This window comes from Lactuca sativa, chromosome 5 (genome assembly GCF_002870075.4).
Source record: "Lactuca sativa cultivar Salinas chromosome 5, Lsat_Salinas_v11, whole genome shotgun sequence".
NCBI classification, from domain to species: Eukaryota; Viridiplantae; Streptophyta; class Magnoliopsida; order Asterales; family Asteraceae; genus Lactuca; species Lactuca sativa.
In genome coordinates this window covers 357,887,115-357,914,801 of record NC_056627.2, presented here as the reverse complement: position 1 = coordinate 357,914,801, position 27,687 = coordinate 357,887,115, and positions in this window count along the sequence as shown.

The following is a 27,687-nucleotide window of genomic DNA, read 5'->3' as shown; positions in this document are numbered from 1 at the left end:
AGTCAAAACATGCAAAGTGAAACACAAGAATAATACTAATCCCATATGGCCTCAAACCTTTGAGTATAAATAAAATACATTTTATTTATCACCATATCGATTACTCATTATCTGTCGTTTCGATTAATCAACTTCTTACTTGAATTATTACACTTGTCCCATGCTCCTAGCATGCACACAATGTTTACCTATGGTTCTTACTTTGTGAAATAGACCAAATTGAGCACATTTCCAATCATTCTCATTTCACAACTCCAAATCCTTTTTCATAAGTGAAAGAATATCAAATTCTTGCTACTTATAGAATATGTTAGATTCTAACATTTTATGCAATTGTCCTTTCGTAATGTCACTGCACCAAAGTCACAAAGACTATTGCCAATGATATTACAAAGTCCTCTATCGGAGATTGTTACAAGACAATTCCATAGACGTGATGTCTCTCACTCAAAGTACATTCTTTGAACATCCTTTTGCATAAAAGTTTCTAATCTAGTCATAGATTTCTCAATATTTAATTCCCAATATGGACACACTTCCATATGTTCCATATGACAACTCATTCTTAATAGAATCTTTTTTATTCATAATAGAGTCGATATCATCCATCCGATATGGAAACATTTCCATATTTTCTAATATTATACTTCCAACTACTCACAAGCAACCAATCCTCGTCGAACTTTGGATTGTCCTTTGATAGTTGTTTAATTATTTTAGTCAAAACCAATTCTAGTCCCTTTTCCCTCTAAATGCGCTCGACATTTGGAAAATTTTAGAATGGTCAAACATTAAAGCATTTTCAATCGATCCTATACCCGAAGCGTATGGGACACGACGCATAATGTTTTATTTGCTATGTTCTCAAAATTCGAATTGTGAAGAGGAATGCCGTAATCATAATCGAAATTTTAAGAACACACTATGTACCCTTGACTAAATTTATTAACATTTCTCAACCTAATCCTTTAGATTTGAAATGAAGCATAATATTCTCTCCCTTAATTATAGCAAAACAACTTTACAACCCTTACGACTTTGCAAGGTATAACTCTTGTTTTCTATAATTAATATTGCCAACTTGCAATACTTTCCATAATAATCATACAATCATAAATTTTATGCTCCCACTATCATGATGATTACTATAAAACATAACACTTATGCTCCCACTAGCTTCGACATGTATTCATAAACATCTTAACTTTCAGAAAAACAATACCTATTGAATTTCTTAAGTCCATGTTTCTAATACTTAATGCTTTGATAATCTTTTATCAAGGCTTCTTGAACTTATACACCTTTGCCTTAGATAGTTCATATGCGTGTCTAAACAATTAAGACTAATTGCCAAACCTCACAATTCAAATTATGGAAAGGGATACCGTAACCATAATCGAATTCGAGAATGCAATTTTACAATCACTATCTTCTTAAATCTTTCTTAGTGAAAGCATCTCCTCACAATCATTTTCATGAAGGAGGAAATCTTATGACACTTAGATTTAAACGGTGTATTTGTTCCTATCCATGTGAATTTGTTAAAACCAAAGTTTACGACAAATTCAAACTCATATGGATCGAACTTCTTGATCTCGATTTCTTGCCTTTATGGTAGCACAACTGCCCACCATGTCTTCCAAGTAGTTAAGCAGCTCACCTTTTCTTATCAATGTACTTTCCATTGATCAAGGTCCTTGCCTTTTATGCATTCAATTGAGAACTCATAGGACTCACATGCATAATTAACTCGATTGGAACGGCACAGAAACAAAATAATGTCAACACGATAGGTTGTAAACCTCAACTCGTGTGCTAGTGATGATTGATAAGGTTTATTTGATTTGATCTTGAAACCTTTCGAGACCATTAAGACTCCCACTGACTCCTTGACATATAAGATTCTCTTGTCAATAAACATTTCTTGACAAACAAATATTCAAGAGTTAGTGTAGCTTATGTAACGCCTGTGTTTCCGGGCTTGCCGTTCTTAGCAATATAATAGTCTAGGTTAACCTTTGTAACCCGTTTTGAAATAATAAGATTGTATTATTTGAGTATTATGTGTTTTGTGCTTAATTGCTTAATTATGTGGTTTGATTAATTAAGGATAAAAATAAGCGTCAAAATTTAAGTGTAAAATAAACTTAATATCTTTGATCTATGTTGTAGTAGTTGAAACGAGGTTTCCGAATATATATAGAACGCCCAAATCTGACTTCGTATGAGGAAGTTATGATTTATCGAAGTTCCGACTTAGCGATATACAGCCTGTTTTACTCGATTTGAGATCGAGCGGTTGTTAGCCGAAGCAATCTAAATGAGAATCGAAGATCTCATTGTTAGTATCGAAGCGATAAAAAGTTAGGCGAGAACGGACATCAAACGAAGAAGTTATGAAGTTATAACGAAAGTTTCTGTCGTGGCCTATTAAAAATAATTAATAAAAATAAAGTCAAAATTAGCCGACGGAGTCTAAACGAAAGTTGTAGATCGTAGTCTCACCTTCGCGTGGATATAAAGAACGTCGAAAACGGAGTTCGTATGAAGAAGTTATGAATTTCCGAAGTTTATTAATCATTTTGTATTTATTTTTAATTCAAAATTCGGAGGCATTATCCGAAGCCGAGTCACCCGTCTGATCCAAGGTACGCCCCGCGTACGTGAGTACGCTATCGCGTACTCCGCATAGTGTCGACACTTCGGATGACGCATGCAGTGACGATTTCGGACGCGTACGCGCTGCGTACGCCGGTACGCCCCGCGTACTCCTGTACGCCCCGCGTACTCCGAGGTTTCAGCCTCTATATAAAGGATCCGAAGGCAGCCTCATCTGTTGTTCAATTTCTTCTCTTCTCTCTAGTCTTTTGCATCGTTTTTCGTGCCGAAGCTACCCCGAAGTCCCGGTATCATACTCTAGCCCCGAGGCAAGTCCCGAGACCCCGAAGATCCCGAGAAGCGCGGTTCCCGAGTCAAAGCTCTGCCCGCGAGAAGTTCGATTTTCGAGGAGATCTTCCAGATCTGCTGTGGATTACTACTTCTATAAGCCGTAGTGCTGTCGGATCGTCTTCTGATCAAGTGAGTGTGTAGTTATTTCTTCTAATACAATAATACGAAGTATTTTATATAAAAATACGTGCTATGTGTATATATTTGATTGTGTTATGTGTGAATGAGTATTCACTCTCTTCTATCTTATAGATCTGCTTATTTCTTTATGAGATATGTGTTATGTGTGTGTGTGCCTCATCTGTTATGTGGCATATGTGTTGATTAAAGCATGCTATACAGGTTTTCTTTAAACTACGTATGAAAATATATATTTTTATCTACTAATATGTTGGGTAGAACATGGGTAGATAGTTGGTGTGTAATAAACAGATGAGAGGCCTCGATGTTGTTGTTGTTGTTGATCTAGTTATTCAGCGGAGTATGGATAACGACCACGGACTCTTTCTAGACAGTCCAGTGGAACGCTAGCAGGTTCATAACCTGTAGGTGTTGTGAACGATGTGTTCACCGGTGTACTCTATCCCCCTCATGGTTGCCTTCAGGATATCTATTGTTGAGGAAACCCCTTCGCAGTGATGTCCGTCCCGATGAAAATCCTAGATTAGGTCCCTTGAGATAGTTGTTTTAGGGATGTAAAGTGAGGATAACGGGAATGGGTAATCGGGATAGTGATTGGTTGGTGAAATTAAATATAACTTATTTATTGTGGGTTGAAAACCCTATATGCTCACCAGGCTCCCAAGCCTGACCCACTCAGTTTTATTTGTATTACAGGAAGTGGCACAAGGGCGTAAGATGGATGGATCATCTTGTTGTTTTGTTTACAAGTCTGTATATGTATATATTTGTTGAATGACTTGTAATGTTTATCGTTTATGCTTTATGGTCTGTATCGGAACATGACATCCCGAGTTTTGAGTATATAATGAAATGCATCTCTTGATGAAATGCTTTGATAAATATTATTTTATCATGTTTTGTTTTGGGAACAAATTCCGCAACTCTTTCAAATCAAAAGGATTTACTCTGAAAATATTTAAAAGCATAAATGAAAATCGGTCTTTTCTGGCCGAGATTTTGGGGATGTCACAGTTGGTATCAGAGCATTAGTTTAAGCGAACTAGGAATTTGTAGGATTTCTAGACTTAAACTTAGAATGCTAAGTGGAATTTTGAGATGTGTGTCTGTTGGATTTTAGACACGAGCACTAGTTTATTTTAGGAAAGTTGCCTAAAATGCTTTTATGTGCTAAATGTTATATGTTGCCATATATGATATTATTTGTTCGGATCTACGGTTTGTTGCCAACCGGATCTGAAGGTTTATGTGTTTAGGATTCTAAGCGTATGTATACGATATTAGAACTAGCATGTAATCGTTTCGGAGTGATAAGGATGATTTGAATATCTATCGTGAATGAGGATCTAATTTCACCTTATTCGGTGTGTAGATCAAAATGGTGAGAACGAGGAGTGGCGTTGGAAACGCAGATGAAAACAGGAATCAACCGCCAGTGATTGAGCAAGTACCTGTTGTAGCAGCAGCACCAGAACCAATAACAATGGCTGCGGTGCAAGCCATGATTCGGGCTATGCTAGCCGAACAAAGGGAGGAGATGCGACAAATGTTGCATAATAATAGGGATGAACCTATCATACCTATTGAGGAACCGGAATTGATTCCCGAGCAATCGGAGGAAGGGAACAATAGTCGCATGGTGAGTCAAGTTGGGACTCAAGAGGAACGAAGGAACAATCCGGAAAGGAGAAACAACAAGGATGGGCGTATGTACAAGAATTTCTTGGGCGCCAAACCGCCAAGTCTTTCCGGGAGCCCAAAGCCGGTTGAGATAATGGATTGGATCTCCGAAATGGAGATGGTATTTGAAAGTTGCGATTGTAGCAACAAACAGAAAACCGTATTTGCGGTTAGACAACTGAAGACTGGAGTCTTGAGTTGGTGGAAGTTGTTGGCAGATACTATGCCACGAGGAGAAGCCCTGAAAATGTCATGGGAGGAGTTCTTGGAACAGTTAAGGGTGCAGTATTGTTCGGAGATAGATCTGATTGATCTGAACAATGAGTTCCAAAACTTGAAGAAAGGGAAGATGAGCATAGACGACTATGCTACTACATTTACTGAGAAGATGAAGTTGTTTCCGTACCTAGTGCCGACGGAACTCTCCAAGATTGAGAGGTTTGCTAACGGACTGCCTGCTGACTTTGGTCCGACAGTCAAAATGGCAACCACTCTGAAAACGGCTGTTCGTGCAGCTAAGAATGTGGAGGCCCAGCAGAAGGAAAAGGGTCTGGAAAGAATAGATGTTGGAGAAAAGAGGAAGTTCGATGGAACTTCAGGGTCCAACAAGAAAAACAAGTTCTCGAAGTCTGGTTCGAGGGGAGGTGGAGGTGAAGCGAAATGGTGCGACAAATGTAAGAAGAAGCATCATGGAAGATGTGAGGTGGCGAACACATGCTACAAATGTGGAAAGCCAGGGCACTATGCCAATGAGTGTACCCTCACAAAGAAAGTTTGCTATGGTTGTGGTGAGGAGGGTCATATGTCGAGGGACTGCCCGAAGAAGAAGGAGGCAGCTAGACCCAACATTCCGCCAAAGCCAAAGGCGAGAGCATTCCAGATGACACTGGAAGCTGCTAAAGATGAAGCTGATGTCGCTTCAGGTACCTTTCTCGTTAACGAATTGCCTGCCCAAATTTTATTTGATTCTGGAGCCAACTACTCCTTTATATCGCATGAATTTGGTAGAAAGCTAGCTTTGCCTGTTGTTAGACTAGATAATGCTTTATTAGTCGAAGTTGCTAGTGGCAAGTTTGTACCTGTTAGCTATCGCATGAAAAACATCTTAATTGATCTGAATGAGAATAAGTTCCACGAGGAATTATTGCCTATCGAACTTAATGGTTTCGACATCGTATTAGGAATGGATTGGCTTAGCGCCAACGACGCCGAAATTTTATGCAAGAAGAAAATAGTCAAAGTAAACCCGCCTGGGAAAGATTCGTTTATGGTGTATGGAGATAAACGCAGAGTGAATTCTGGAATCATTTCATTGATGAAAGCCATAAAATGTTTGACCAAGGGGTGTACATCATTTTTAGCATTCGTGATTGATGCTAAGAAGGAAAAGAAGGTGATGCAGAATATTCCAGTGGTGTGTGATTATCCGGAAGTATTTCCCGAAGATCTTCCTGGATTACCGCCTGATCGACAAGTGGAATTCCGTATTGACTTGTTGCCAGGAACAACGCCAATTGCGAAAGCACCTTATCGATTAGCACCGACGGAGATGAAGGAGCTAATGATGCAACTTCAGGAGTTATTGGACAACGGTTTCATTAGACCTAGTTCATCGCCCTGGGGAGCTCCGGTGTTATTTGTAAAGAAGAAAGATGGAAGTATGAGAATGTGCATCGATTACAGGGAGCTGAACAAGGCAACAATAAAGAATAGATATCCGTTGCCGAGGATTGATGACCTGTTTGATCAATTGCAAGGTTCGAGCTATTTCTCGAAGATCGATCTAAGGTCAGGATATCATCAGCTAAAAGTAAGAGAGCAAGATATCGAGAAGACTGCATTCAGAACTAGATATGGACACTACGAGTTCTTGGTTATGTCGTTTGGACTAACCAATGCTCCAGCAGCGTTCATGGATTTGATGAATAGGGTTTGTAACCCGTTCCTTGATAAATCCGTGATAGTGTTCATAGACGACATTCTGATTTACTCGAAAAGCCAGGAGGAGCATGGCAGACACTTGCGAGAAGTTTTAGAAGTCTTGATGAAGGAGAAGCTGTATGCTAAGTTCTCCAAATGTGATTTTTGGATTCGTGAAGTCCAATTCTTGGGTCACGTGGTCAACCAAGAAGGGATAATGGTTGATCCAGCGAAGATCGAAGCTGTGACGAAGTGGGAACAACCGAAAAGTCCCACGGAGATTCGAAGCTTTTTAGGATTAGCCGGATATTACCGAAGGTTTATCCAAGGCTTTTCTTCGATCGCTAGTCCATTGTCAGCTTTGACCCACAAAGGAGCTACTTATGCTTGGGGTGAGAAGCATCAGGAAGCATTTGAGAAGCTAAAGAAGAAGCTATGCGAGGCACCGATACTTTCTCTACCCGATGGAGTTGAAGACTTCGCTGTCTATAGCGATGCGTCTGGTGTTGGTTTGGGTTGTGTTTTGACCCAAAGAGAAAAGGTGATAGCATATACGTCTCGACAGCTGAAAGAGCATGAAAAGAACTACCCGACTCATGATTTGGAGTTGGCAGCGGTAGTTTTCGCTCTGAAAATATGGAGGCATTACCTCTATGGCACGAAGTGCAAACTTTTCACTGATCATAAGAGTCTCCAATACCTCTTTAATCAGAAAGAATTGAATATGAGGCAACGACGCTGGCTAGAATTACTTAAAGACTATGACTGCGAGATACTTTACCACCCCGGTAAAGCTAATGTTGTTGCTGATGCTCTCAGTCGGAAAGTCAATCCCGAAAGGAAAAGGCCAAGAGCGTTGAGAATTAAAGTTGTCTCAACTATTTTGGAAAGTATAAAGAAAGCTCAGAGCGAAGCTTCTGAGAAGAATGACAGAAAGGAGGAACGTTTGGGCAAAACGTTGGTGTTCGGTGTAAACAGTCATGGACTGAAGGTGTTCCAAGATCGGATTTGGATACCTAAGACAGGAGGAGTCAGAGATCTTCTGATGGAAGAAGCTCACAAGACCATGTACTCGATTCATCCGGGTAGCACTAAAATGTATAGGGACCTGAAACCCTACTACTGGTGGCCGACGATGAAGCTTGATGTTGCAAAGTATGTGGCCGAGTGTGTGACTTGTGCGAGAGTCAAGACACAACATCAGAAACCGTACGGGAGTTTAGAACCTTTGCCTGTGCCTATGGGTAAGTGGGAAGACATTGCTATGGATTTTGTCACTAAACTGCCCAGAACAAAGAATGGTCACGACATGATTTGGGTGGTCGTTGATCGATTCACTAAGAGTGCGCATTTCATAGCGGCCAGGGAGAAATGGTCTATGGAGAAGCTTGCGAATTCTTACGTGAAGGAAATTGTGAGGCTTCACGGTGTTCCGTTAACGATTGTGTCAGATCGTGATAGCCGTTTCACATCGAGGTTTTGGAAAAGTCTACAAGAGGAATTGGGTACGAAGTTGTGTTTAAGTATAGCTTACCATCCGCAGACTGATGGTCAGAGCGAACGAACGATACAAACACTTGAAGATATGCTGAGAGCATGTACTCTGGAATTCCTAGGTAATTGGGATGAACATTTACCGTTGGTAGAATTTTCCTATAATAATAGTTTCCACTCGAGCATTAAGATGGCACCTTACCAAGCTTTGTATGGACAGAAGTGTCGTACGCCGTCTTGTTGGCTTGAGGCTGGGGAAAAGCAGTTTATGGGACCGGAGTTGGTTCATCAAACTGCTGAAAAGTTGAAAATAATTAGGGAGAGAATGTTAGCGGCTCAGGATCGTCAAAAGAGCTATGCTGACAAAAAGCGAAGACCGATGACTTTTGAAGTTGGAGATTCGGTTTTGCTTAAAGTCTCGCCGTGGAAGGGACTTATAAGATTTGGTAAAAGGGGAAAGTTAAGTCCAAGGTTTATTGGACCGTTTAAAGTTCTTCAGAGGATTGGGAACCAAGCTTACAAGCTCGAATTACCCGAAGAACTGAATGGAATTCACAACACTTTTCATGTGTGTTATTTGAGGAAGTTCACGGGAGAAGTTCCCGACATAATTCCAATTTCCGAATTGAGAATTGATGAGAACAAAAGGTTGATTGAAGAACCAGAGGCAATTGTTGACCGAAAGACTAAGAAATTGCGACGCAAGATGGTTGGGTTAGTGCTTGTCCGATGGAAACACACGAATGGGCCGAATCTCACCTGGGAGGCGGAGAGTGACATGATGGGTCGCTATCCGCATTTGTTTGTTGATGTGTGATTCCGGGGACGGAATCATTCTAAGGTGGAGAGAATTGTAACGCCTGTGTTTCCGGGCTTGCCGTTCTTAGCAATATAATAGTCTAGGTTAACCTTTGTAACCCGTTTTGAAATAATAAGATTGTATTATTTGAGTATTATGTGTTTTGTGCTTAATTGCTTAATTATGTGGTTTGATTAATTAAGGATAAAAATAAGCGTCAAAATTTAAGTGTAAAATAAACTTAATATCTTTGATCTATGTTGTAGTAGTTGAAACGAGGTTTCCGAATATATATAGAACGCCCAAATCTGACTTCGTATGAGGAAGTTATGATTTATCGAAGTTCCGACTTAGCGATATACAGCCTGTTTTACTCGATTTGAGATCGAGCGGTTGTTAGCCGAAGCAATCTAAATGAGAATCGAAGATCTCATTGTTGGTATCGAAGCGATAAAAAGTTAGGCGAGAACGGACATCAAACGAAGAAGTTATGAAGTTATAACGAAAGTTTCTGTCGTGGCCTATTAAAAATAATTAATAAAAATAAAGTCAAAATTAGCCGACGGAGTCTAAACGAAAGTTGTAGATCGTAGTCTCACCTTCGCGTGGATATAAAGAACGTCGAAAACGGAGTTCGTATGAAGAAGTTATGAATTTACGAAGTTTATTAATCATTTTGTATTTATTTTTAATTCAAAATTCGGAGGCATTATCCGAAGCCGAGTCACCCGTCTGATCCAAGGTACGCCCCGCGTACGTGAGTACGCTATCGCGTACTCCGCATAGTGTCGACACTTCGGATGACGCATGCAGTGACGATTTCGGACGCGTACGCGCTGCGTACGCCTGTACGCCCCGCGTACTCCGAGGTTCCAGCCTCTATATAAAGGATCCGAAGGCAGCCTCATTTGTTGTTCAATTTCTTCTCTTCTCTCTAGTCTTTTGCATCGTTTTTCGTGCCGAAGCTACCCCGAAGTCCCGGTATCATACTCTAGCCCCGAGGCAAGTCCCGAGACCCCGAAGATCCCGAGAAGCGCGGTTCCCGAGTCAAAGCTCTGCCCGCGAGAAGTTCGATTTTCGAGGAGATCTTCCAGATCTGCTGTGGATTACTACTTCTATAAGCCGTAGTGCTGTCGGATCGTCTTCTGATCAAGTGAGTGTGTAGTTATTTCTTCTAATACAATAATACGAAGTATTTTATATAAAAATACGTGCTATGTGTATATATTTGATTGTGTTATGTGTGAATGAGTATTCACTCTCTTCTATCTTATAGATCTGCTTATTTCTTTATGAGATATGTGTTATGTGTGTGTGTGCCTCATCTGTTATGTGACATATGTGTTGATTAAAGCATGCTATACAGGTTTTCTTTAAACTACGTATGAAAATATATATTTTTATCTACTAATATGTTGGGTAGAACATGGGTAGATAGTTGGTGTGTAATAAACAGATGAGAGGCCTCGATGTTGTTGTTGTTGTTGATCTAGTTATTCAGCGGAGTATGGATAACGACCACGGACTCTTTCTAGACAGTCCAGTGGAACGCTAGCAGGTTCATAACCTGTAGGTGTTGTGAACGATGTGTTCACCGGTGTACTCTATCCCCCTCATGGTTGCCTTCAGGATATCTATTGTTGAGGAAACCCCTTCGCAGTGATGTCCGTCCCGATGAAAATCCTAGATTAGGTCCCTTGAGATAGTTGTTTTAGGGATGTAAAGTGAGGATAACGGGAATGGGTAATCGGGATAGTGATTGGTTGGTGAAATTAAATATAACTTATTTATTGTGGGTTGAAAACCCTATATGCTCACCAGGCTCCCAAGCCTGACCCACTCAGTTTTATTTGTATTACAGGAAGTGGCACAAGGGCGTAAGATGGATGGATCATCTTGTTGTTTTGTTTACAAGTCTGTATATGTATATATTTGTTGAATGACTTGTAATGTTTATCGTTTATGCTTTATGGTCTGTATCGGAACATGACATCCCGAGTTTTGAGTATATAATGAAATGCATCTCTTGATGAAATGCTTTGATAAATATTATTTTATCATGTTTTGTTTTGGGAACAAATTCCGCAACTCTTTCAAATCAAAAGGATTTACTCTGAAAATATTTAAAAGCATAAATGAAAATCGGTCTTTTCTGGCCGAGATTTTGGGGATGTCACAGCTTATATCAAAACATTTCATAAATTGGTCTTAGTTGGTCTTTGTCTTATCAAAGACATCACAACTTTCCACATTTGATGAATGTTATAAACCTTCTTAATACTTATCACTCAATTTCACAATCTTAACTCTAAGACTTGTTTTTGGAACGAAGTATAATTGACTTCTTGATTTAACCATTTCTTCAATTCTTGATTCCTCTTCTTAGACATACAATTGTACTAAGACTCACTTAGAGGATCAATTGAGATATGGTTCTTATCATTAAGACCTATCATAAAGCATAAAAGCTACTCTCCCTTCTTCTTAGAATGGAGAAACTTTTATCTTTCTGTCTACTTGATTCTTCTTATTCGTTTTGCTATTGATTTAAGCCCTTTTAATCAATTCACAATTACACTTAATCTTATAAGTATAATCACATTTACTAAACCTTTAGTAAATCATGACGAATATCATTGTTACTCTTATGGTTGACTTGATCAACACGAAACTTTGTGTGCTTGATCTCCTAGTCCTTCACTTGACACTTTGTCAATGAATTAGTCTAATTTCCAAATATGAATTTTCTCATTCATCGTGCAAACAAGTTGCATGATTCCAAGTTTCTGTCCAATTGAAACTTGGGCGATGAAAAACTCTCCCTATTTGGTAAATTCTCGACTTTCCATAAATAACATAATAAGAACCAAATCCATTATTGCTAATAATAGAAACATTTTAACATCAATTTTTCATACACGCCATTGCAAGGATAATATAAAAATCAAAATTTATTTTATGCGGAAAAATTTGTCCTTACAATGCAACTCATTGAAAAACTTATTCTAATGCAACTCACGGCAGCGGCCACCACCTCACGGTGGTGGTTATGGTTTTAGTCCAATTATGTCCAAGCATCCCAAAGTCAAACTAAACACAAGCAAAAGTACATTGCCACCCAACACGGCGACTGGTGGCGGCAGAAGGTGGCAGCCACCACCTCACGATGGTGGCTATGAGTTTCTTGATTATTCCGTCACCCATTATAATTATACAATGTAATATTCCAAAATAAACACACACACAATAAGATAAACACACACACACATAACCACCCTTGTGGTGGCCGGCGGTGGTACAAGGTGGCAGCCACCACCTCACGGTGGTGGTGGTGGCTTTTCTCACGAATTCCGGCCAAACAACCCCACACACAATAAACACTCATTGCAGAAATACACACACACATTTTTTTGTTTGCAGATAGACCCAGCCACCCACCTGGTGGCGTATGGCGACGACATCAACAATTGGCGGCGACAGCAACGACAACAACGGCCGTAATAGCGTTTGGCAGGCAGCGGCTAACAGAAAGAAGATAAGAAAAAGAAATGGTGGTAGCGGATGCAACAGTGACACTCCTAGTCCACCACTCCACATCGATCTTGAGCCATCATGGGGGAAGAACGTAGGTCGATGACAGCTCCCTTGGTGGTCTACTCCGACTTCAACTGGTAAGGAGGCGACTGGAGGGTTTCGAGCGACAACGGCAGCAACACCGGTTATCGGCAACAGAAACGAAAAAAAGAATAAAGGATGGCAGGAGTCTGATGGTCCTTGTCATCGTTTGTTGATCGGAAACGGCATGGTGGCGGCGGCGGTAAGGGAGACATAAGGGTGGTGGTGGCGGCTGCATCCTTTCCCTAGGGTTAAGGTTATGGGATGGGTTATATACCCGACACCCTTGAAACTACATTCAATAATGACATAAATGGTCCTTCCCCATAAGAATCTTTTCAAACAAATTCCATAATTTACTCTTCATACCCATAATTTACCAAATTAAGTCCCAATAATTTACCAAGTAGTCCCTGCCTTCCTAGTTATTTACAAAACCAATCTGGAACTTACACTTTTAACCCCAACTTCTAAAATTATGATAGTTAACTCCTCGAGACCCACACATTGATATATTATTATTGATTTTAGGGCTACTATTCATTCATTAATTTGTCTATTTATTTATTTATTTAATAAACGGGGTGTTACAACTTGGGTCAAGAAGGATGTTGTAGTGCCAATGACACTCCTTCTTGCTCTAAGATACTCCCTCTTGCGCCATGGGGTATCCCTCTTGCGCCATGGAGTATGTTGTTGCTCCAAGCATGGCCTTGTGGCGCCATGCATGTTATTGTTGCGTCATGATGGTGATGTTGCTCCAACTAGATGCTCTTGTGCCACGCTTGATGCCTCTTGTTCCATCCATATGCTTGTTACGCCATGATGGCGCAAGATGAACCATATTGGTCCTTGATGAGCCAAATATGCTATGAAGTCCTCAATGATGCTCAAGATCGTTCAAGGATACTTAGAAGTTGGTATTGCTCAAGATGTACACCATGTTGTACCATTAGTGTTCATGATGTGCCACATGTGCATCATGATGCTCCACTATGGTCAAGGTGGTCCATCATGTGTGTTGTTGATTCTCATGGGTTGTATGACATGAAAGAATGTTCCAGAAGATGTTGCATGGCAGAATATGATTGGTTGTGACCATTCATGTGCGTATGGGCCAATAGGCTTGGCCCATTAGGGTTTTAGGTATGATCCCTCAAGTATAAATAGACTCATATCTCCATCATTGTATGTGTGCAAAAATTTCAAGAGAGTAATCACTGTGAGGTTGAGAGCACTCCTTTGGAGCAGTTAGTAAGCAAGAGAGATTCTTTTGTTTTGAGAGCTCAAGTGAGGTGTAACCTTTGTGTGTGATTATATTTGTTCTTGGAAGTTAATAAAATCCTCTCTCTCTCTCTCTCTCTCTCTCTCTCTCGTTTGTCCGTGGATGTAGGTCACCCTGACCAAACCACGTTAAATATTGTGTTCGCTTGATTTACATTTTCATAAGTTTTATTTCCACAAGTTCACCGAAGTGTGTTTTGATATTTGTCTGAAGTGCTTAAGTTGTTTTATTTTCACCCAACAGTTTTAACAAAATTAAAAGAAAATGATAATGCAATTTTAAGAATATGTGTTATTATTATCTTTTTTGAACGGTATAAATCCGATAAAAAGGCTAGCAATAAGCTAGGGTAAAAGAACCAATCATATAATAATAGATATAGGGTTATGTAATCAATCTACCCAATTAATAAAAGGCATACGTCTATTATCAGACCAAAAAATGATTACGACATAATAGAATCAAATATCATAGATTTCTTCAATCTTTGTGTTCCAAACAAAGAATCATTATGAAAACGCTATATATACCACCAAGTAACCAAGGTCAAGTACCTCCTGTAACCTCTTTCCTTACATAATAACAAACCAGGTACCTCCTTAGTCTCTTTCATTGACAGAATAAAAATAAACCAAGACAATCAATCAACATAAGACATCTCCAATAAGATCGTGATATCCCACCACCTAAGCACCTGCGATATCGAAGACATGACTATAGAACACGAAAGAATAGGTGAGAAGAGTACGCCACACTACTATCACACATTAGACACACGATAGAAAGAATAAAAAATATGTGTTATTTAACCATATTATTTATTGTTTTATGATAGCTTAATTATTATGCATATTACAAATAAAACATAAATTACACATAAAACGAATATATATATATATATATATATATATATATATATATATATATATATATATATATATATATATATATATATATATATATATATATATATTTGAAAAATATGCTTTCAAAATCAACTTGGTATAATCTTTTCTATTCTAATAAAAGAATAATTTTTTCTTCTTTTGTCATGTGTCATCCTATTAGACCTCCTAATTAATGTTATGCTACTTGTCAACCTATTGATTCTTCATTTCAAATTTCAAATTTTAAATTTTTCTCTCTAATTATATTAAATTAATAATATTAGAATAAAAATAATAATAAAATTATACATATTATAAGGTGATATAATTTCACATATTTATTTAAATCAACAATTATAATTTTATATAACAAAAAAATCTCTTAATTAATAATATATTTAACATAATTTATTAATAATTTTAAGTTTTTACTATGAAAATTTAATTAATTTTATAACCGTGGTTCACATGAGATATAAATTAGTTTTTAATAAAACAAATGATATATTTCCTAAAAAAGTATAGTCACCAAAAAGTAATTTTAATAATAATAATATATAATACACTTATAATTATAATATATGGTATATGTTTCTTAAACATGTATTTTTAATATGCATTTTCCGAACCGAAAGTCGATTGTAAAATAATTTTAGACGTATGAATATATATAAATAAATATATTAGATTTTAAACAACTTCAAGCATCATACTTGTAATTTTATTATAGATAATCATTTAAAATTCGTTTACATGTGATTTAATGTTTCCTTTTTATTCTAATAAATATTATAATTAATTCATACTAATTCAAAAAGTTAGTCTTCTTTACAAGTGGGAGTTTTTGGTTTTGTGTTAGGTCAAGACATACGGAATATAATGGCAAAATGGTGGTGGGAGGAGGAAGGAGACACCTCAAAATGGTGAAAGCTTGAAAGATGCGCTCCAATTGTCCAATCCATTAAAAATATTTTAATTTTTATAGAAGATAAAAGATAAATATAAAACTGGATTTTTATTATTTATATGTTGGATCAAAGGAGTTTTATTTATGGTTATTACAAATCGAATACGATTAACAAATTTAAATAGACGTGTAATAAAAAGATCTGTTTGTGCACAAGTTGGTCTTATATATAACAATTTTAGTTAATTATTTAATTTTATAAACAACTAATGTAATAATCCGTTTATAGACATTATACTATTAATATAATAAATTATCCAGTTTTAATAAAAAATTATATAAGATTGTAAGTATTTAAATGTAACTTTGACAACACTCAATCTTTTTGTCTCATATTGTTATCGAGTTTTTTAGTTCTATACATTTCATCTTTGAAGATGAAATAAACGTGAATCAGTCAATCTTTTGTTAATATACTGACATTGCCATCTAAATACTTACAATATTTTTTTAGGGAAAATGACATATAGACCCTATAATGTTTCTAAGGTCTACCTATTTAGTCACTTAACTTATTTTTTAGCCTAACAAGGGAACGAACTCGTTTTTGTCGGGTCTATTAGGTCATTTTGGTAGAATTGAAGGGTTAAACAGGTTACGCCTTGCCACATAAGCAGTTCTTATGACCCCACTTCACTTGCCCCATAACATTTTCCTCATTCTTCCCTCCCTCCCTCCCTCCATTTCCAATGTAGCATGCCTTACAACTTCTTTTCAGCGCCATAAATTTTCAAATCATCTTCTTTCCTCATAACCCCGTTCATCATAAATTAAACCCATCAGTATCAAACAGAAACGAGGTTTTCACACGGGTATGTTGGATAAATTCAGAAAAAGATGGTTTTAGGAAGAAGGGCATTTTGGGAAGTTTTTTTAATTAATTGTTTTTGTTCCAATTTTATATGAGTCAAATACTTATTGTTTTAGTATAAGTAGAGGACGTATGTAGCTTTGTTAATGAATTCGAGAACAAGTTTTGTATTCTCGTTTCTAAGAAAGCTTGGTAATTAAGCAATTTTCAAAAAAACTTTTATCCCCTGTTTTTGCTTCTTATCCCCTGTTCGGTGCACAAGGTGCAGGAGAGTAAATCATCTCCTGTGATAGTGTGATTATATCACTTGGTATTTAATCAACCATTTCCCTTTTCTTCTGTTCCTATTTTATGCACAATTAAGGTTTTTTCCATTCTACAAGAATCAAGTGAATTGATTCCTACACAAACTTGTTAGAAAAAACACAGGTCTCTGCTAAGAGCTTAATCGAGGATGAAGCTGAACTTAGTGACTGGGTTAGTGAGTTAAAGTCTGACTCTTTTAAAAAAATCTCATTTGTATAACGAAAGCGACGATGGTGAAAATGATTGGAGAGGTGGTGCTTGTTTAACTTTTAAGAGTAAGCCATGATAGGTTCGTCCCAGAAAGGAGAATGGATTTGGAAATTGAAAAGGAGGAAATTATGGATTTTCTGTGATAAAACAAGAGAGGCTGATGGGTTTGTGTCCAGATCTATGGTAACAAAGAAATGGTCAAAATGTGATATTACTTTCCAATGGCTGACGTGACAATTTTTTACTATTTGTCAACAAAACCAGGGAAAAGAGATGAAGATGGCTAAATAAACAGGTTCCCATTACTTCGTTCCCTTTTTAGGCCAAAAAATAAATTAAGTTGCTAAATGGGTAAACCCTAAAAACATTATAGGGTCTATATGTCATTTTCCCTATTTTTTATAATCCTATTAATTATATTATTTCATCAAGTTTTAATAAAAAATTCCAAATAAATCATCCATTGCATTATAATACGGTACCATTGTTTCATTGAACTCTGTTTTCTCTGTTTTTTTGTTCAAATTGATAGATCCTATTATTTAATTTGATTGAAATAAAACAAAAGCGAAGATTATAATTGTGAAAATGTAAATATCATAGTTCATACATCACATCAAAGTTATGAGAAGTAGAAACTCTAGACATAAGTTTCTTAGATCAAGTAGGTAGTAATTAAATCGACATGCATCTTTTGACCTAAATCATATCAATAGATCATTGTACTTGTCGTTTAAGTTTCTTTGAAGATATTGTAGACTAATATGTTGAAAGATCAAACACGCAAATTATGGATGGCCATACAAGAAACCATCATCAAAGTTCTGTGAATAACTTTGAGGGTCATAACAATGGTGTTTTGGGGTGATGCTTTGCCATGTTAGTGCTTGTTTCCATTGTGACATGAATCTCCATATCAACTGCTTTAGATCAACGCCACCACATCGCCTTTGGCTGTCTGCAAATGTGGCAGGAGTGTCACTGCAATGGATCTTTCTTCTCTTCCTCCACCTGCACAACATTAGCTAGGTTTCTTTATATTTATCATGCATTTGAGTAATCGTGTCTGCTTTTAAGTATCAAATAAAAGGTGATTGAGAATTTATGCTCATGAATTAGGACCACTACCCATCATGATCATGTGTGGGAATCAGTCTGTATCTATAATGAAAGGTCATATTCATATATCTTAGAGCTATAGAAACAATTAATTCATTGCATATGGTCCTTTAAAATATAACTAAAATTTGTTGGAATGTATGATCTTGAGAATTGGAGGCAACTATCGTATTTATGTATTATTCTTAACTTATGAGAACTACATCACTACAAAATGGTAAGTTAGGTATATTTTTTTTTGTATATATGAATGATGTATATTGAAGAAATTATTTAGCTTTTAGCATTGAAAAATACTACGGACACAAGTGCATTTGTCATGTCAAGGTGGTAGGGTTCAATATGGTCCTACATTTTTTAACTTTTTCTAAACCTTATTTGAAGCCAACTTTGGTACTAGATTTCTATAAGTTTTATAATTTTAGCAATAAAAACATAATATATGGATTATTAATGGATAATACTTTTTTTTTTTACAATCTAAGCGAAAAGGCAAATTTAAGTTATCCTATCTAATAAATAAATGTTTTTTTTTTGTATATATCATCATCTAATTCAATATGTCACATGATATTTTTTTTTAATTTTTTCAATTTCATTTAAATCCACTTGGTAAATTGTGTTTTTTGGCTTTTTATTAAATTATAAAAAAAAATTAATCTAAAAATATAATAAAAAAATAAAAAGACTTAAATGTCTCCATAAATTCTCACGTAATTTCATTCAAATCAACATTCCTAATTGAAAAACATAATTTTCGGTTAATCCCTTTTGAATTCACGATAATTTGCAGAAACCTTACAAAAATTGGTTTATTCACAACTAATATTGATATTCTTTCTAAATTCAGTTTTGTAAATTATTAAACATGCAATGCTTAACAAAATATATTAATTTAAAAAAAAAACGCGTATATTACACGGATCTCACACCTAGTACACATTATATAAAGAAATAATAAGACTTGTTTCCAAACCATTTCCCAATATTTAGACAAAGACAAATACAATAAAAGCCATAACTTTTTCTCGCGTAATTGGTAAAAACCTTATTATTATTTTTTTGGTTGGCTATGGCCACAACTTTTATGCAAATTTATTATTCTAGCCCACTTAATGAATTTCATGGTTAACTCTGTTATCTTTTTTGCAAAATCAATCCTAAAATTAGGTTTAAAGTCTAAATTTGGTCCTTGTAGTTTGCAAAAAATCACATCGCATGTCCAGAACTTAGTTTTTTTTAACTATTTTATTTAGTCAAAACTAAACTTGGTTTTATATATATTTTTTGTTTTTTATATTCTTTTACTTTTCGTATTTTTTATATATATTTTTTCATTTTTTTCTTTATTTTTGTTCTTTCGTTTTTTAGTTATTTCCTATTTTAATAATTATAAATCATAAATATCACACATTTAATCAAAAGAAAAAAGTAGAAAAATCATAAATTACCTAAATTAAAAAAAATAGAAAACCAAAAAATTAAAACACCAAAATTGTAATATACTCTAATAGGTTCATACACATTACACTTTTAGAAAAATATCAAAAGAAGTTATCAAATTGAAGAAAAACAAAAAGTAAAAAAATACGAAAAAAATAAAAATTATAAAAATACTAAAAATATAAAAAAATAAAAAAAACGAATAAATATAAAACCAAGTTTAGTTTTGACAAAAAATAAAAAATAATTGAAAATAAAGAAGTTAAAAAAACATAAAACCGAGTTTTGGATATGTGTAATTTTTTACAAACTTCGGGGACAAAATTTAGACTTTAAACTCAATTTTAAAACTAATTTTGCAAGAAAAATAACAAAGTTAACCATAAAATTATTTTAAGTGGCTAGAGTAATAACTATGCGTAAAAGTTTTGACCAAAACCAACAAAAAAAAAATAGAGCTTTTTTCAATTACATGTTAAAAAGTTGTTGCTTTTATGGTATTTTGTGACATCCCCATTTTCACGGACAGAAAAGACCGATTTTTTGTTTATGCTTTATAAAAATCAGAGTATCTCTTTTAATAAAAATGTTGCGGAATTTGTTCCCAGAAAAACATGATAATTGCGTTATCAAAGCATTTATAAAGAAATTTATTGTTATTCATTGTTAAAACATTTGGGATGTCATCGTCAATATAGAAACATAAGCATAAACAAAACTTACATTCATTTACAATAGTGATCTACATCTCTTTTAAATCTCTCAGTGTAATGTGACTTCATATCAATACGTGTGATATAAATAAACTGAGTGGGTCAGGTTGGGAAACCTGGTGAGTACATAGGGTTTTCAACCCACAATAATATAATTATTATGTTTAAGCATTTAAACAATCAACCCAATTACCCATCCCCATTATATTCTCTACCTTAAGAATTCAATTATTCCTCGTTTATTTATTCCTACGGGTTATCCTAAGGAATAGGCACGAAATCCATCGTTGCCAAGGTTTACTCAACAGACACTAAATCCATAGTTACCAAGGTTTATCTCGTTTATTGACAGTATCATTTCCGAGACTCCTCTCGCAATACAGGTCAATGGGTTTTATCTCGTTTATCGACAATATCGTTTCCGAGAATCCACTCGCAATACATGTCGATGGGTTTTTAGAGTACACCTAGTGAATACACAGTTCAAACACCTACAGGTTGCGAGCCTGCTAGTGTCCACTGGACTGTCTAGAATAGTCTGTGGTTGTCAACCATACTCTGCTGGATGACGGGGCCATCACTTGGGTAAAAGGATTCTCTCATGGTTCACCTCTCACCCTTACCTCATGGTCTATATCACCGCTTCATCATTTTATTTTTTCACACAGAAACTATTTCATCTACCCATGTTTTACCCAACACATTTTATAGATATAAAATACATATACAGTTTAAATCATTTAAGACGTGTATAAAATCGTTCATCCAGCATAGACAACAAGTACTCAGGTAATATGCACACATAGCACGTAATTTATATAAAATACTTCATATCTATGTGTAAGATGAAAGTAACTATGCACTCACCTAGGAAGGTGGTGACTCGGCACTCGGACAGCACTTCGTTACTCTTAAAACAATTATCCCTTGACGAAACCTAGTATCATTACCACTAGAGTTTAGTCTAACGTTTGACGAGACTAATTTAATAGTCTAGCTATTATTATTATTATTATATAAGCGTTAAACAATACTTATATAACCCATAATAATAGCCCAAATATTCCTTATAAGGTCCTAATAACATTACTATATTGTAACATAAGTTATACTAAAGATAGGATAGGTACAGCTCACTTACAGCGGGTTTTTTTCGCAAAACCGGGCTTCGCTGGAGCAGCGTTCCCAAGCTGAAAGGCTCTTTTCTTGGGACTCGGGGAGCCTCGGGGCTTCCTTCGGGTGCTAGGGGGTTTACCTAGACTTTAGGGGGCTTAAGGGAGGTTAGAGAGAGAAAGTTGAAGGGTGAGGTGTGAGGTGTGAGGTGTGAGGAAGTTGGAATGCCCGACACCTCTATTTATAGGCTGAATTCCTGATGGACTCGCCGAGTAGGAGGACCTACTCGCCGAGTTGGGGCATGTGGCAGCCTTCTGGTGGTGCCACGTGTCCAATTCTCGTGGTGCCACGTCACCCCTATCGCGTATCAGTCTTCAAACTTAGAAAAATCATAACTATCGCATACGAGCTCCGTTTTCGACGTTCTTTTTTTCAACGCATAGGTAAAATCAAGATCTACAACTTTGATTTAGACTTTGTCGGCTAATTCTCGACCGATCTCAAATTTAACAGTAGGAGGCGTTTAGACTGTTAAATGACCGCGAAGAATTCGTAACTCCTTCATACGGACTCTGTTTTCGTCTATCCTTTTACCGTTGAGTTCCTATTAATGAGATCTTCAACTCTCATTTAGGTCGCGTAAGCCAAAAACCGCTCGAACTAAAATTCGAGTTTCGGGCCGTGCACTGCTAAGCCGAATCTTAGAAAAATCATACTTCCTCATACGAAGTCAGATTTGGACGTTCTTTTTATGGATGTTCTCGGTTTAACGTATACTAAAACTTTGGTTTAGATCACTAAGGCTAAAAAGTCCTCTATCTTAAATTCACTATTTACGTCTCCTGGTGTCGTGCCGGTTTTGCCGTAAAACTTCGACGGGCCATAACTTCTTCGTTATAACTCCGATTTCGGCGTTTTTTATATGTACGGAAGCCTTGTGACATATTCTACACCTTGGTTAAGATTATTTATTCTAAATAATATCTTGTCAAAAATTCGCTTTCGACCCCTATTGCCTCTAAATTGACTAGTCCGAATCTGCGGGCGATACATATTTGACCTTTGAACAATTAATAACTTGTCCATTTTAGGGGCTGTTTGGCAGGATCTGAATTTTTAAGATCTGAATTTTTAAGAGGTCTGAATTTCTAAGAGGGTTTGAAACTTTAAGATCTGAATTTTTAACATGCTGTTTGGTTGGAACCTCTGAATTTCTGTGTTGAATTATAAAATGACCATTTTACCCTTTTGGTGTAATTTTTTTGTTGAATTCAAAGTTTATGTTTATAAAATAACCAAACCAACTTCTTACATAATTATAAAAAAATATAAACACAATACAAAATCCAAATTAAATAAAAATCAAATCAAACATAATTATTTGACAAAAATCAAATCAAACAATGCTCTAATATAAAGAGGTGAAAGTATGATGTTATAATAAATAAATCAATAAAAGTACATTGCTAGTTCATGTATTTAACCCTTACAAAAACAATCTTACAATAGCTATGAAAAGAACTTGAACTCTGTGCTTATATGGATCACATTACATGTATACAACCCTATTCATTCTTTGTGTTTCAAATCAATGATATGTTGTTAGCTACTGGTGATTGTCTTGAACCCTTCTTCACCAACAGTATCCCACTGTATAAACATCCTTTAAAGAACAACATATTTTTCAAACTTGATTTTTTAAAGTTCACAGATCAAATAATTAGTTTCATTCACCAAACATATGTATCTTTGTGGTCTATTTCAGATTCACCAAACAATTGGCTGTTTTATCATCTTCTATCTTAAGATTTCAAACAATAGTCATATTTTCTTGAACCTTGATACTAGTAATTATAGGTTTTATCAAATTTTATCATCTTCTGTGTAATATAAACAATTTGAGACACAAATCTTGAAACAAATACATGTATCCTATGACGACCCAGTATAGCATCTATAGGATCGGGCATGAAATACAAAGAAAATCAAAACAATCGGGCATGAAATACAGATAAAATCAAAAAAGAGGACTGGTAATTGAGTTATAGGGCAAAAAAAAAAAAAAAACCATATATTTCTAAGAATCGGTTTTCATGTACCTGCCAAAGAGAAACAATTCTGCGTCTTTGTGATAGTCGATTATCAGAATCTGTAATTCTAACCAATAGATTATCACCCCATATCAATCAATAAGAAACTTGCATAATCAATCAATCGATTATTGGAAGTTAGAGCTCTGATTAAAATCAAAGGAATTGTTCATAAAGGAAGAACGATAAGTGGACCTGCAATCATCAGAGCTGGAGGCGGAGCTGCTGTAGGCGAAGCTGCTACAGGCGAAGGTTGCGTCGAGATGTAGTCGGAGGTTGCTTCTTAGAGAGATGTAGTCGGAGGTTGCGTCAAGGTGTAGTCGGGGAGCAGCTTCGCGGGCGAATCAGGGGGTGAAGGGAAGAAGAATCGCACAGAGGGGGAGGAGAAGAGGAGGCGTGTTTTGGTGAAGGGTCGATGTTAGGGTATATTGGGAACGCGTCTTTTTTGTTTAAATTCAGATAATGTTTAATATCTGAAAAATTAAGAGTTATTTAGAGTTTTAAGAGTTAAAAATTAAGAGGCAAACAAACAATCTTAATCTGAATTTTTAAGACATTGACTCTTAATTTTACAATTAAGAGGTAAACAAACAGCCCCTTAGCCTTGATTTTCGAAGTTGTTACCCACAAAAATTTTGATATTGGTTTTGCTTTTTACAACTTGTCTTTAGTTTCACCAAATATAATAAATCATATATCTTAGACAAAATATCTTATGTATACACATGCATCATAATTTTCATTGACAACCAATGAAAACAATAACAAAATACTCATTTAAAAAAATTTGAAACCATGTTTATTTATCACAAAAATATTCCAGAAATGAATGAAAATGGAAAAAAAGTTTAATGAAATTGGGAGAAAAGTTTATGATTTTTTTTTTTTAAATTACATCTTATAAAATAACCATTTAATATCAGTATAAGAAAAAGAGGCATTAGCGGCGACAAACGTCGCCGCTAAAAGTTCGGTTTATTGTCGGTAAAGGCAATAGCGATGACACGTCGTCGATACTGTCCTCTTGTTATTGCTCAAAATGCCGCCGCTAATAACCTTGTCGCCGGTAATACGTATGTCGTCTGTATAGTATATGTCGTCACTAATGGTGTCGCCGGTAATATTATTTATTATTATTATTTTTTTGTACTTTTTAAAAAAAATCAATACTTTTTGGGTGCAAAAAAAAACCGATACATAACGAAATTAAATGCATAAAAAAATTACATAATGACATCCAATTAGGTAGGAAAGTGATATAGTTCCATATACAAATACCAAAATAAACAACAAAAACGCTATAATTCAAACAAGTACCAAAGTGTCACAACAAGTCTAACATACAAAACACAAACTAATTATCCTACGAGCCATCATCTTCGTTCCCCTCGTTTCCTCCTTGATCATCACTTTGTGGTTTCCCCGATTGAAAAACGCATAAAGTTACTCCCTATACGTTGGGTCGTTGAGCATTGCACGAAGATTTTCAACTACATAAAAAATAACAACATATATAAACTTATAAGTTAAACTAGCAAACATAAACAAAAACTACCATGCAAATACATACATTTACATACACGTACCATGCAAATACACACACACACACACACACACACACATATATATATATATATATATATATATATATATGTGTGTGTGTGTGTGTGTGTGTGTGTGCAATTTATGGGTGAGGGTCGTACGTTGGGCGTACATAGTGTACGCACGACGTACACAAGGTGAGGCACGAATCGGGGAAGTCCCTGGGTATGCTGGGCGTACCCATGCGTACATTGGGCGTAGTCTAGCTAGAAGCAATCTCTAGATTTTAGGGTTGGGCGTACCCATGCGTACATTGGGCGTAGTCTAGCCATAAGCAATCTCTAGATTTTAGGGTTTGCAACCTATTTAAATGAACTTATGTCCCTCATAACCCTCATTATCTCAGCCTCCATTGCCCTTAGAGTGTTAGAACCGAACCCTAAACCTCTTGCATGCATTTTGAGCTTACCTTGTGCATTTTTCGTGTTATTTGGTGGTTATGAAGAAGAAGGTGTTTGGAGAAGAATCAAGGACATGAAGAGAGCATGTAGATCTATAAGTTTGGCATCATTTCTTACCTATTTGAGGTATAAAGATTAAACCTTGACCATTGCATGCTTAGATCTAGTTTTAGGGTAATTAATGTTATATTTTGGTCCCATAGTTGAGATTATTTGAGTTAAAGGAGTTTCAGTCCATATGAGTTGTCCTTTTAGGCTCTTGGAAGTGCTAGGAGCCATAAAAATTGGACCTTGATGGTTTAGCCTCAACCACGCAAGTACTAGACATCAACTAATTGTGTTTATGGACTTAATCTATGTGTTAATCCCCATCCATGCATGCAAAAGCATAAAGTTTATTATGTTATGGCTTAGGACGTTTTTAGGGACCTAGATCTATGTTTTTTACGTTAGCGCTTAATGGATTAAGTCATAAGAAGGTTTTTGGGTTAGTTGGCCAGAACGTTAGGCGTACTCCCTTGTACGTTGCACGTACCGGGTCAACCACCTGTATCTGGTCAAGATCAGCATACGATGGGTGTATATGCAGAGTACATTACGCGTACGCATGCAGTGGACAAAAGTGATTTTTAGGCTATTGGATGTTAGGCCTTGATTTGTTGGGCCTCAAGCCTACCTGTGGATTAAGGCCTATGCCTATGATGGATGGTATTTGGGCCTTTTGGGCCTTAGAGTTTATTTGATTGGGCTTGGACACTTTGGGTTGCTTTGAAATTGGGCCTTGGGAGGAAGAGGCCGAATAAGGCAAGGATTAGGGAACCTTTTGCCTTAAGACATGAATTAGGGTTGGACCTTGGAGTCATAATGTAATCTAATGGCTAATTAGAAATTTATGGTGTGCGATAGGAAGAGGAGTTCACGATTTGTTCATTGAGTACGATTTGACACCCATAGTTGAGGTGAGTCTCCTTTCGTAGGATTCATTGCTTGAAGGAACCAAGGTCGGCTCACTAGTTATGATATAACATGATGATTGTCTTTGTGATAATTATCGGTTGTGCGTGTATTATTTGGCGATTATGTGAATTATGTGTGATATTATTTTGTAGTGGTAGGGGTGAAATAAACCCGGTATCCAGTTGAAATAGACCGAAGGGGCAGGTCGAGCACCCAGATATGTTCTACATTATCCGGTTGAAATGGACAGAAGGGACAGGTCGAGCACCCAGATAGGCTCGGCAATATCCAGTTGAAATAGACCGAAGGGGGTAGGCCAACACCCGAATATGTTTGGCAGTATGTTTATTTTGTATGTGGTATGGTGGGGGAAATCTTTAAGCTTTATGCTTACAGTTTCAATGTGTATTTCAGGTACTTCCAGCTCGAAGGGAAAGGGGCCGACATGATCGCATTGCATCACACTATGATTTTCGGCAATAGAGATTTTGGGACTTATGCTCTGATAATACTTTTCTAGGTTTTGTTTTGATTAAATACTACGATCATCGTATGTTCACATTGCTTTTGAAATTGATGATGTTTTGGGATATGGATTTAGTAACTATGAAAATGAAATTTTTTGGTCGTATTTTTAGGATGTTACAAGTTGGTATCATAGCCTTGGTTTGAGGGATCCGGGCACACCCTCGGGTGTGTCTGAACTCAAATCAAGGGTTTGTTAGGTTTTAATAAGAAAACTAGTTTTTCTAACTACGTATTTTAATAGAAGACAGGGAATGTGATGCATGCAATCGGCCGAGATCAAGAAAGTTTTCCCCAATATACCGATACATGTTATCTATTATGATTTGGTTTATGAATATGTGAATTACATACTAGTTACAGCTAGGGATCTGCTCAATTTTTGCATGATAAAATGCTAGGAGAGATGCCTCAAATGCCTAATGTATGAGCTTATAGACTTACATGCTAGTGATGATCAGTTAGTGATAGGATGGCCTGATTAGGTTATGTTTGTTTCTTGTTACCCAAAGCCTGAATGTTGCTTGCTTTGTGCTTCTAGGAGTTCTAACTAACTTCAGTTAACTAGTAAGTGAATATGCCAAGTTACATGTTATGTGAACCAAATAATTTGAGAAAGTTAGGTTTGGCTCTACTATGCATCTTTTGTTTGAGTCAAAC